This window comes from Salvia hispanica, chromosome 6 (genome assembly GCF_029641045.1).
Source record: "Salvia hispanica isolate PSC_SH4W2 chromosome 6, Shi_PSC_v1, whole genome shotgun sequence".
Classification (NCBI taxonomy): Eukaryota; Viridiplantae; Streptophyta; class Magnoliopsida; order Lamiales; family Lamiaceae; genus Salvia; species Salvia hispanica.
Window position 1 is genome coordinate 31,252,308 of NC_142697.1, and position 10,164 is coordinate 31,262,471.

At 38.7% G+C, this 10,164-nt stretch overlaps 1 long non-coding RNA gene across 1 annotated transcript; it reads left to right on the forward strand.

The window, feature by feature from the left end:
• Positions 1 to 2,364: 2,364 nt before the first annotated feature.
• On the forward strand, positions 2,365 to 3,398 carry LOC125204442 (uncharacterized). Its single transcript, XR_016132456.1, has 3 exons — positions 2,365 to 2,486; positions 2,627 to 2,718; positions 3,201 to 3,398. It is a non-coding gene; the product is annotated as an uncharacterized LOC125204442 (long non-coding RNA).
• Positions 3,399 to 10,164: the final 6,766 nt, after the last annotated feature.

Here is a 10,164-nt window from a genome sequence, read left to right on the forward strand (position 1 = left end):
CTAGAACTCGGTCTTATAATCCCTGCCAATAACATGTCCTTCACCAATCGTTCAATCTCGTCCTTCTGGTGATGCCCATAACGATATGGTCGCACAGAAACTGGTCGAGTACCATCTTCCAAGGTAATGCGATGGTCTGTCACTCGCTCAGGTGGTAAGGATTTCGGGTCCCCAAATACTTCGTGAAATTGTTGCAGCACTTCTTGTACCCCTTCTTGCTCGTGTATCTCAGCGGCGCCCTTTTCTTCTAGTACTATTGCCCACACTTGTGCATCGCGAGAGTTGATTAATGATTTCAACCCGATAGGTCCCCGGCACAATTGAGGATCGCCCCGCAGCTCGATGCAACGACCGCCCTTTTCGAACTTCATTAACATTTTGTCGTAGTAGTGCTTCACTTCTCCCAAGGTCGAAAGCCATGTCATACCCAAGATCATATCTACACCACCCAGCGGAAACACAAAAAAATCTAATAGGAACTGACATCCTGCCAATGTTATCTCAATTTTCCGGCATGCACCCTCCGCTTCTTGGCGTAAACCGTTTCCCAAGAGAACGCCGAATCGCTCCTCTCGATCGGGCTGTAGTTGCAGCCGGTCCACGAGCGCCCTCGATATAAAATTGTGGCTTGCTCCGCTATCTATAAGAACTATGATAGTGTGTTCTCCCAACCTTGCATGCAGGCGCATAGTCCGAGCGGTATCAATGCCCGCCATTGAATATAATGGCAATTCAACGTCTCATTCGCCAGACTCTTCATGCTCCTCGTTCATCTCCTCGAGTCCCGTTGGCTGATAAAATTCATACTGCTGCAGGTCCACCTTCTCTCCTTCGGCGATCATAACTCGCAACTGTTTGAGGCGACACTCATGCCCCGGAGAATAAGGCTTTCGACACCGGAAGCACAATCCTTTAGCCTTTAATTCCGCCAATTCTTGCGAAGAGATCCTCGTAAAACGAGGCCGTTGTGGAGGCTGCATCGCTTCACTGGCCCTTGACATAAAAGATTTCTCACCCGGACGTGAGTTACTACTAGTGAAATTCTGACTTGGCCCCCCTACCGAGCCAGTCCAAGCCATTGTTCCGCTTCGACTCCAGCCGCTTCCCCTTGGCGTTGAATTATTCCAATTCATATTTGTACGTCCTCCTCCCTGGATAGCCAAATTATCTTCTACATCACGTGCTAATTCCATCGCCGATTCCAGTTCAGTCGGCCTGAATAGGTGTAGAAATCCTCGTATTGGATCCTTAAGACCCTTCATGAAGTAGCCGAGATAATGAGCATCGGTTAAGCCCGGTACTTGACTTGAGAGTTGAAAAAATAAATTGACGTAATCCTCGACTCCCTTAGTTTGTTTAATATCAGCCAATCTCTCAAATGCGTCCCCTTGGAAACGAGTATCGAACCGAGATACCAATGCTTCCGAAAATCCCTTCCATGTGAGGGAGGGCTTACGAGAATGCAGCCAAGTCATCCAATACAAAGCCGGTCCCTCCATTGCCACCACCGTCGCTGCCACTCGGGATTCCGTCGCAGTTCCGGCTATCTCGAACTGTTGGTTGGCACGGGCTAGCCAACCAATGGGGCCCGTTCCGTCGAACGACGGCAGTTGCAGAGCCCCTTTGTTCTTTCCCTGGTTGGGGTTCTCGCCCGTGTCGCTACCTTCCTCTGATTTATTACCGTCGTCGTTGTTGGACCCTCCTCCGTCGGAGTGAGATTCCGACTTAGTTTTGATGGCGACCGATAATTCGGTGAGGGTAGCAGTAATTATCTCCAAACTTTCTTTCATCGCTCTCTGATCCTCTCGAATCTCTTGCTGCTCTTTTTCCAGCGCTTCCATCCTTTCCGTTTGCGATCTCGTCATCTTCACGTGAGGACGGGATCCGGCAGGTCGGACCAATTGTTAAGAACACAACAGAATTGAAGAGAAAACAAATGTAGAATTTCTTTTATTCAATCGGCAGTGCCGCCCAAGCCCCCAGGCTTCCCTTTGATACAATCTGTGTTCCCTTCAATAATTATCTCCTAAACTATTAATAGGGAAATAATAATAATAATAACTGACCTCCCCCCCCAACAGGCGCATCATAACCGCCCTTTATTCTATTTACAAGATACACACTTCTATTTACAAGATACACACTATTTACAATATTTACACTAATTACACAGCCCACGAATGTAGACTCAATCCCGATCCTCACGCTTCTTCGTCCTTTGATACACGATCAAGGGCTTTCCCTGGTTGTCACCCTTTCGCTTCATATCATATTTCCTCCATTTAAACTAATCAATTTTTACAGGAATGCAACCCTAGAAAGCAGCCGCCAGCCACATTCTCCAAAGGAAAAGGAAAGAGACAAAAAGCTTGATAGAGCCTGCTACCTACAAAGAGGCTGCAAAAGTTCTGAAAATAGATCCTTCCATAACAACCTCTTCAAGTCTATATACAGAAGAAGAAGGCCAAAAATATGCATATCAAAAGGTATCAAATTTCCTAAACAATATTAGTTTAGATACATTCCAATAAGTATCTTAGTACCCTTTCTATTACAGATTACCAATCATTAACTCCACTTCTGATATCACTACAATACACCTAACTATCTCCATTTTTATGAACAGGTTATGAATTCATTAAGGAAGAAAACGAATCCATACATAAAGCAAAAACCAGCAACTGTTATAAGTACATTCAAGAAAAACTTACTTCTAAGGTAAAAAATAAATTTCCAGGATTTTATGTCATGCCCTTCTAAACTTCAGTTTAGTTCTAATATCATTTTCGAATTCCAACTCTCTCTCTGATTAATATGTTTTCCCATCAAAGTTTACACCACAATATATCTAACTATGTCCATACACTTTTTGTATATGATTATAAGATAAATAGGTCAGTATACTGATTGCACTTATCACCATTAGAGATATACAACATCAATAACAGGACAAGATACATATCATTTATCCCAATTGCTTTAAAACCATAAATCAAGCAAACTTCTTTTATTTAGTTATTCAAAACTTGTGTATGTATATATCTCAGAAATACAATCAAATCTTATTTGCAGATATGGTATGTTACAGCTTTAATTAGTAATTTCCATTATTTATTGAACTGATTCTGCATATATTTACAGATGCGAATTTCTTAAAAATATATATACATGAATACTAACAGATTATTTACCTTTTTCAGGGATAAATTGCATTGGAAACAGATTTATGACTTCGGAAAATTGCTTAGCAAGAAAGATTGGTGTATTTATTAGGTTGTCTCCACACTCTCTCTCTCTCTCTCTCACCCCATGAATGTGTCTATCGATTTCTCTCTCTCTGTCCTATTTTTCATTTTATAATTTGTGATCTAATTCTCTTCCCTTTAACTTTGCATTTTAATTTACAGAAAATGGTGATATTAGTTCAATAAGGATTTCAATTGCATGAGATATGATCTTTGAAATAAAGATACCTATCAAAATAATGAAATAGATTCAAAATCATTATTTCTTAGTTGCAGAATAATAATACTAAAAATGTGATTATATTTCCTTGCTCACCTGGGAAATAGATTGTAGAAATTTCACTCCAATCGAGCATTGGGAAAATAGATTTTTCTTGATATCATTTTCACAGTTTCACATGGAGATAAAACTTGTTGTCTAAACAACTTTAATATACTAGTGACAAAGATATAGCAAGAATACTAAAATAAAATAAAAATACACACAAGGTGCTTGTTTTCCCGCCTAAAAGGGTAGCATAGTAATTTCAACAAACTGCCACTTTTAAGTGGTATAGATTTATTGCTCCAATAAAAATTCTACTTCCCGAACCCCAATAAGATTATTTTGATAGAAGATTGATTTCAATTTTAAAACTAGACTAAAATTTTATGACCTAATTAAAAAAAAGATATTGGTCCCTGATATCATGAAACTCTAAAATAGTTGAGATTTTCCTATTAATGCTAAAATTGACATATAATATCACGAACTTTACACAAGTTTGTTACTTCTCATTGACGAAAAATTGCAGCATATAATATCAGGATACATAATATTTTTCGTAATTTTTCTATAACAACTTTGAGTGCTTTAAGTTCTTCAATCTTCAAGTTCATCCTAGTTCATAGTGGGCTGTTTATTTCTTACTACTAGAATAATAAGTCAGTGTATTTTTTATATTGAAGACTCAATTTGAAATCTGTCTAAAGTCCAAAATTTAGTCCCTCATCTCATAACTGCTATTATTCCACTGGGGTGAAGATGTCGTCTTTTGGGGTCCATTGTTGTTTGTGGTCCTCAACAAATTAAAATATTTTTTTATATAAAAGAAAACGCATAAACTATTGAGGACAGTGTACAAAGGTTCAATAGAGCAACCAATGGCTCTATTACAAACACAAAACACACAAAAGAGCTAAAGCAAAACAACACATTGGCATTGGCATCTTGTAGTATGTCTGGTCATGAGTACGAGAGTGGACTGAATATGCTACGTGATTAAGGGTGCGCGATTTACTCAAGGAATTTGATTCAAATCATTCGATGGTGATCCAACTGTGTATAAGGAAGAGAATCGTGTGTGGATTTCATGTCACATTATACTTATATAGTTTCTATAGGGGGTGCATGTGCAAGATCGTATCTCTACTGCAGGAGTATATATTATGCGTTTCTTTATATTTTGTTTGTCCCTTAAAATTAGAAATTCTTTTCTTTTTGGTCCATCCTCTTTGCAAATTGCAACAAAGTATATTAATGCCTTCATAGAAGTGGGACGCCAAATTTAATTGCCAATTGGAGGTCGAACAATGTTCTAGAAGGCATGCATCCTAAGATACTCTATATTTTGTGAGAAACGTCTAAGTTCTCTACTCTACAGGTCTCGCAGTTTGAAACCTCGACTTATAAGAGATATCCTGTTCCTTTTTTAACTTTCTGACCGAAAGTAAACATCACTGTAGAATTTTTTTTTTCTAACTTTCACTTTGAAAATCAAACTATTTTCTCACATCGAAACTCACTCTTTTTGCAAAACGCAACAACATACTTTCCTTCTTTTAAACTGAAAATTGTCCCTCAAAAGGAATACACAACACCTTTCCTTTAAAACTGAAAACTGTACAATTGTTCCACAAAGGGAATATAATTCATTTACAGCATAAAACTTTTTTTTTTTTTCAATTTCCTCTCTTTTTGAAAATAAAAAGTTACCTCCATTTCTAGTGAGCGTGACGAGTCGGGATGTTGAGCCTTCGACGTTTAACCTGTTAGTCTAGAGGTGTCATTCTAGACTAAGACTGAAAGAAGACTTTTGGGTCCAGGGCGGAAAGAAAAATTGATCCGATACCACTCTATCATGACTGCACTTTCTAAGGATTAAAAGCCCGGTTGATCGCAACTAGGGGAGGATGGAAGAAGCGGGGAAGAAAGGGGAAAACTGTGGCACAACTGAACTTGACTTGTATAAATCAGAGTGCATGATACAAGAGAAAAAAATCTCGAGGTTTACATTGTAGCGGAAGAGTCAAGAGTAGATGACTTTGTGTATGGAGACACGACGCATCCAAGTACTATTCTATAGAAGAATCTTCATCGTCTATGCTCAACACCGCCCGCTGCCATCACTGCTCAACCAGCACATTTTTAAAACATATGCAGGGCTAGAGGTGCCCACGGTTCAGGAACCGGCGGTTACGGTTCGGAACCGCCGGTTCCGGTTTTGGAAATTGTTGAACCGGAACCGAACCACGCGGGTGTTTTGCGGTTACGGTTCCGGTTCCGGTTCCGGTTCCAAAACTGCCGGTTTCGGTTTCGGTTTCAGTTCCGAACCGACGGTTTTCCAACGGTTTTTTACGATTTTTCACGGTTTCGAACCGCCAGTTTTGTTGTGATTTTTTGCGGTTCCGGCTTGATTTCACGGTTTTCCGACGGTTTTTTGCTGTTCCGATTCGGAACCGGCTGTTCCGGCACGGTTTCGGTTCAAAAAATTTTGAACCTGAACCGAACCACGGTTCAAAAAATCGACGGTTTCAGTTCGGATAAATTATCACGATTTCGGTTCAGAACCGTAACCGACGGTTACGGTTTCGGTTTTAACCGCCGGTTCGGTAAACCTTGGGCAGGTCTATGCAGGGCTGAGTACTTGGTGTATTCAGTGGACATGTGCCGAAATTTATTTTACTGAAACTGGTTTTGTCAAGCCCACTACTAAGTGAATTCGAGATTTTACTTAAAAGATCCGAGAGCACTAAAACATTTTTCTTTTCCTTTATTAAAAGCTATCTATCAATCTATTTTCCTGGACCGTATGGCGTATCTGAAAGTAACTCCTGGTGATCCGCGAATTCAATAACTCCTGGTGAACTGGAATGTATGGGCGCATCCCACTTACAAACCCGCATTCACTAACTCCTGCTGAACCGCGCATTCACTAACTCCTAGTCTAGTAGGGACATCGCCCTTGCTAGACAAACAGATATACAAAGTTCAAAACAGAACCTGGCTTGACATAACCTTTGCAACTTTAGTTTTCTCATAAAACATTCTTGAAACATAAACTTATTTTTCTATCGGTCAAAGTCGAACACAATATCAACAAAGGCTGACTGTTCACAAGCACTCGTAAAGCAACACATAACATTATATAAATCACATTACTTTCACTTTATGAAAATAATTGTAAGCATACTTGCAAGATATTTTCACACACTAGGAACATAAATAACTGAAATCATACTTCAAAGCAATTTTCTGAATTCTAAAAGAAAGCTCATGTAGCATCAATTTTCTGAATTCTAAAAGAAAGCTCATGTAGCATCGTATCATAAGTAGAAAGCTCACTAAAATAATTTCGAAAGCCCACATATACTTTTTGTAAAACCTGTATAGTAACTAGAAAGCCCTGACAAACACGGATTTTGCATGTTTTTAAAGGCTAGATTTTACTCGTTTTAAATATCAATCATGCAAATTATGTTCTTAAATTGCGTATTCTATACATTTGGTGTTTTTGATGTGTTTGTTGATAAATGATAGAAAAAGATAGAAAAAGGTGAAAAAAAAGGCCAAAGTGCAGCAGCCTCTGTTCGAGCCCATTCTGCCAGCGATTTTGAAGTCCAATCTGTGCTTACTACATGCTATTCTCTTTATCATCGAAAGAGCTTCGCGTGGATATCTTGCACGTCTCAATCGGAGTTCTGTGGAGAAAGTTATGTCTATTTTACGAACATTGCGCAGTGCAGTCAAAGCTGGCGGAAATTAGGCGGAAATTCAAGAAAGGAATATATTATTGCCCAAATCTCTCCTTTTAACTGAAGGATTCGAAAATATCATATTTCAATTAATTGAAGGATATTATTTAGCATTCTAAACCTTTTTACAACCTATAAATACCTCCTTAACCTAATTCATACGTCATCTCAGAGCCTCCAATTTCTTCACCCTCTACACAATATTCTTCAATTCCATCTTCCACATTTAATTCATCCATCTTACATTGGAGTGGAGCTCTGCAGATCCATTCAAGAGAAGACTAAAGATTGAAGATTCAACCTTGAGTTTTATCAATTTCTTCCATGTCTCGTACTTTATTTGTAGTTTTTACTTGTCTATGAGTGGAACATCTTTTGTGGATTTTTTGGTGAAGATATTCAATTGATTTCCCTAGTTAGCTCTTGCAGTTATTTGATTTGTCCTTGTACCTTTTATATTCAATTGATTATCTACCTCTTGAATACATGTTAGAGTTAATTAGAGTACTCGGGAGACGAAATAGTTGACTTGGAAAAGGGATAACTCACACTTTAATTCAATAGAACTCGGGAGTTGAGGTTTCACATAAGGTCATTGGTCTAAACGATCTTTTAGGAGTTATGTCTAAGAATTAGAAGGGGACTTCAATTATTACACCTAATCTACGGATTTCTCACCTCGGGAGGGGGTTTAATCTAGTTAAGTGACCGACTTAATAACTCTAGAGACCGTAATTCAAGGAGGTGGATTGTGTTTTGGATCCTAAAATTCTACACCATTAGCCTGCTTTGTATCATATGTTTTTATGCTTCTTGTTATTTGTTTATTTATTTTATGTCTAGTTTATAAAATCAAACCAAAAACTCTGTGTCTCTAGATAGTATGTGATGCTTAGTATATGGTAGTCAGTTGCAATCTTATTCCATGTGTTCGATATCCCGGTATTGATCTTTAGTTATACTAGATCTACCATGTATGCTTGCAGGTATTTTTAGTGCTAATAAATATCAAGTCCACAATCATATCTTAAATAGAAAGCTTGCACGTCATACTTTGGATAAGAAAGCCTACAAATTATACTTCTCATAAAAACTGTAACTTTAACAGAAAGCCCACCTCGTTTGCTTAAAACTCCTTAACTTGGTTTTTTTCCTCAATCCGCCTTTACTCGCAGAGATAGCCTTTTGAAAGCAAACAACATACTAATAAGACTCAAGAAGTTCTTATACTTTAATTAGAATGCATGCCCCTAAGAAATCTTGGCCCAAGAACTTAATTAGAATTTCAACACTAAGCCAAATTAATGTGCAGCCCAAACACCCTTATAAAGTAATTCCATCCGGCCCAACTGCTCTTCTGCTTTTCTAAGAACTCAGCTCAAACATTGTAATTATATGTGGGAATTCTAGTATTGGTCCCTATAAAACCATGTAGATCCGCCACTGGTTATAATGACTGAATAAACCCTTTACTCAATAGTACTATCAAATCATGACCATGGCTACCCTTACTAGATACTACTACCTCAGTACCAAGGAAGATGACCCATTCCTTAGACGGTACGAGAATTTATGTAACTTTATTTTGTGTGTGATGTGGAGAGAGTAAAGTAAGAGATAGAGAATAAAGTAGAGATAAATGTGTTTCCATTTTTAATAATGAGTTATCTTGATTGGGACAAACCAAAAGAAAAAATGGATCAATGGGACGGAGGGAGTATCAAATTAAATATGGATGCTTCTTTGGGAGGGGGTTCGAGTTATGCTTTTAGAGATGGTTGTTCCATGACACCATGGGAGATTGGAGATATGAGGTTGCTATCAATATTGGAGTTTGCTCCTTTCTAACGCCAAAGATTTAGTGCTTGTTTTGTAAGATTTTGGTATTTAGAAACTTGAAGATGGAGTATGATAGTTTTATTGGAATATACTCCCTCCGTCCCGTTTAAGATGACACGTTTTCCTTTTTAGTTTGTCCCAACTAAGATGACACATTTCCTTTTTTGGTAACTTTCTCTCTCCAATTAATACACTCAACCACTTTTTCTCACTCCTATTAAAATATCCATCTTTCTTTATCTCTCTACTTTAATACTTACATCCATCTTCTCTCTCTCCAATTAAACACTTTAACCAATAACTCCTAAAATCCCGTGCCGGCTAAGCAATGTGTCATCTTAGCCGGGACGGAAGGAGTATATGTGATGCGAATCAAATTGTACATTTTTATTCCCATAACTCTACATGATTTATATAGTTTGATGCTTGCAAAAGTATATTTTATGGTGTAGGAAGAGGAATTAATGGTGAAACGAAACGTGGAATGAAGCTTGGATGTCATTGAAAAAGTCGTGCAAAATGCCCAATTTGACAGACTGGCCAAGTTGACAGATTGCCCAAGTTGACAGACAGCCCAGTCTGCGTCTGATAAGGCTAATTTCATGCATTGGTTATGTAGTGAAAAACATCACATTTCTGCTGGATCTAACAAGTTTTGTTAAGCCAGGTGTGTGTGTAGCGCTAGATCCAGGAGATGCTGGAGGAGGATATCTAGCGAGGAGCAGGAACGGAATCACGAGGAAAAGCTAGAGGAAGGAAGCCAAAAGCTGAGGGCAATCAAGTCAATCAATACCTCGCTGGGCCCCACCTCGAAGCTTATAAATAAAGGAGTGCGCAACAAGAATGGCAGATCCGTCACACTCCACACACAGTCACGCTCTTAGCTCACACACACTAGGGAAATGGGGAATTGGGGGAGGTTTTCGTTTTCGTGAATTACGTATCAGTGCACCACCGTCCCTTGAGGGCGAAGAAACAATTGTTCTCTTAATTTCTGTTTACTACTCTGTTCCGTCTCGAACTTCACGTTTGGAAGTCGAGCTTGTTGTTTTGTTGCTGAATCAGT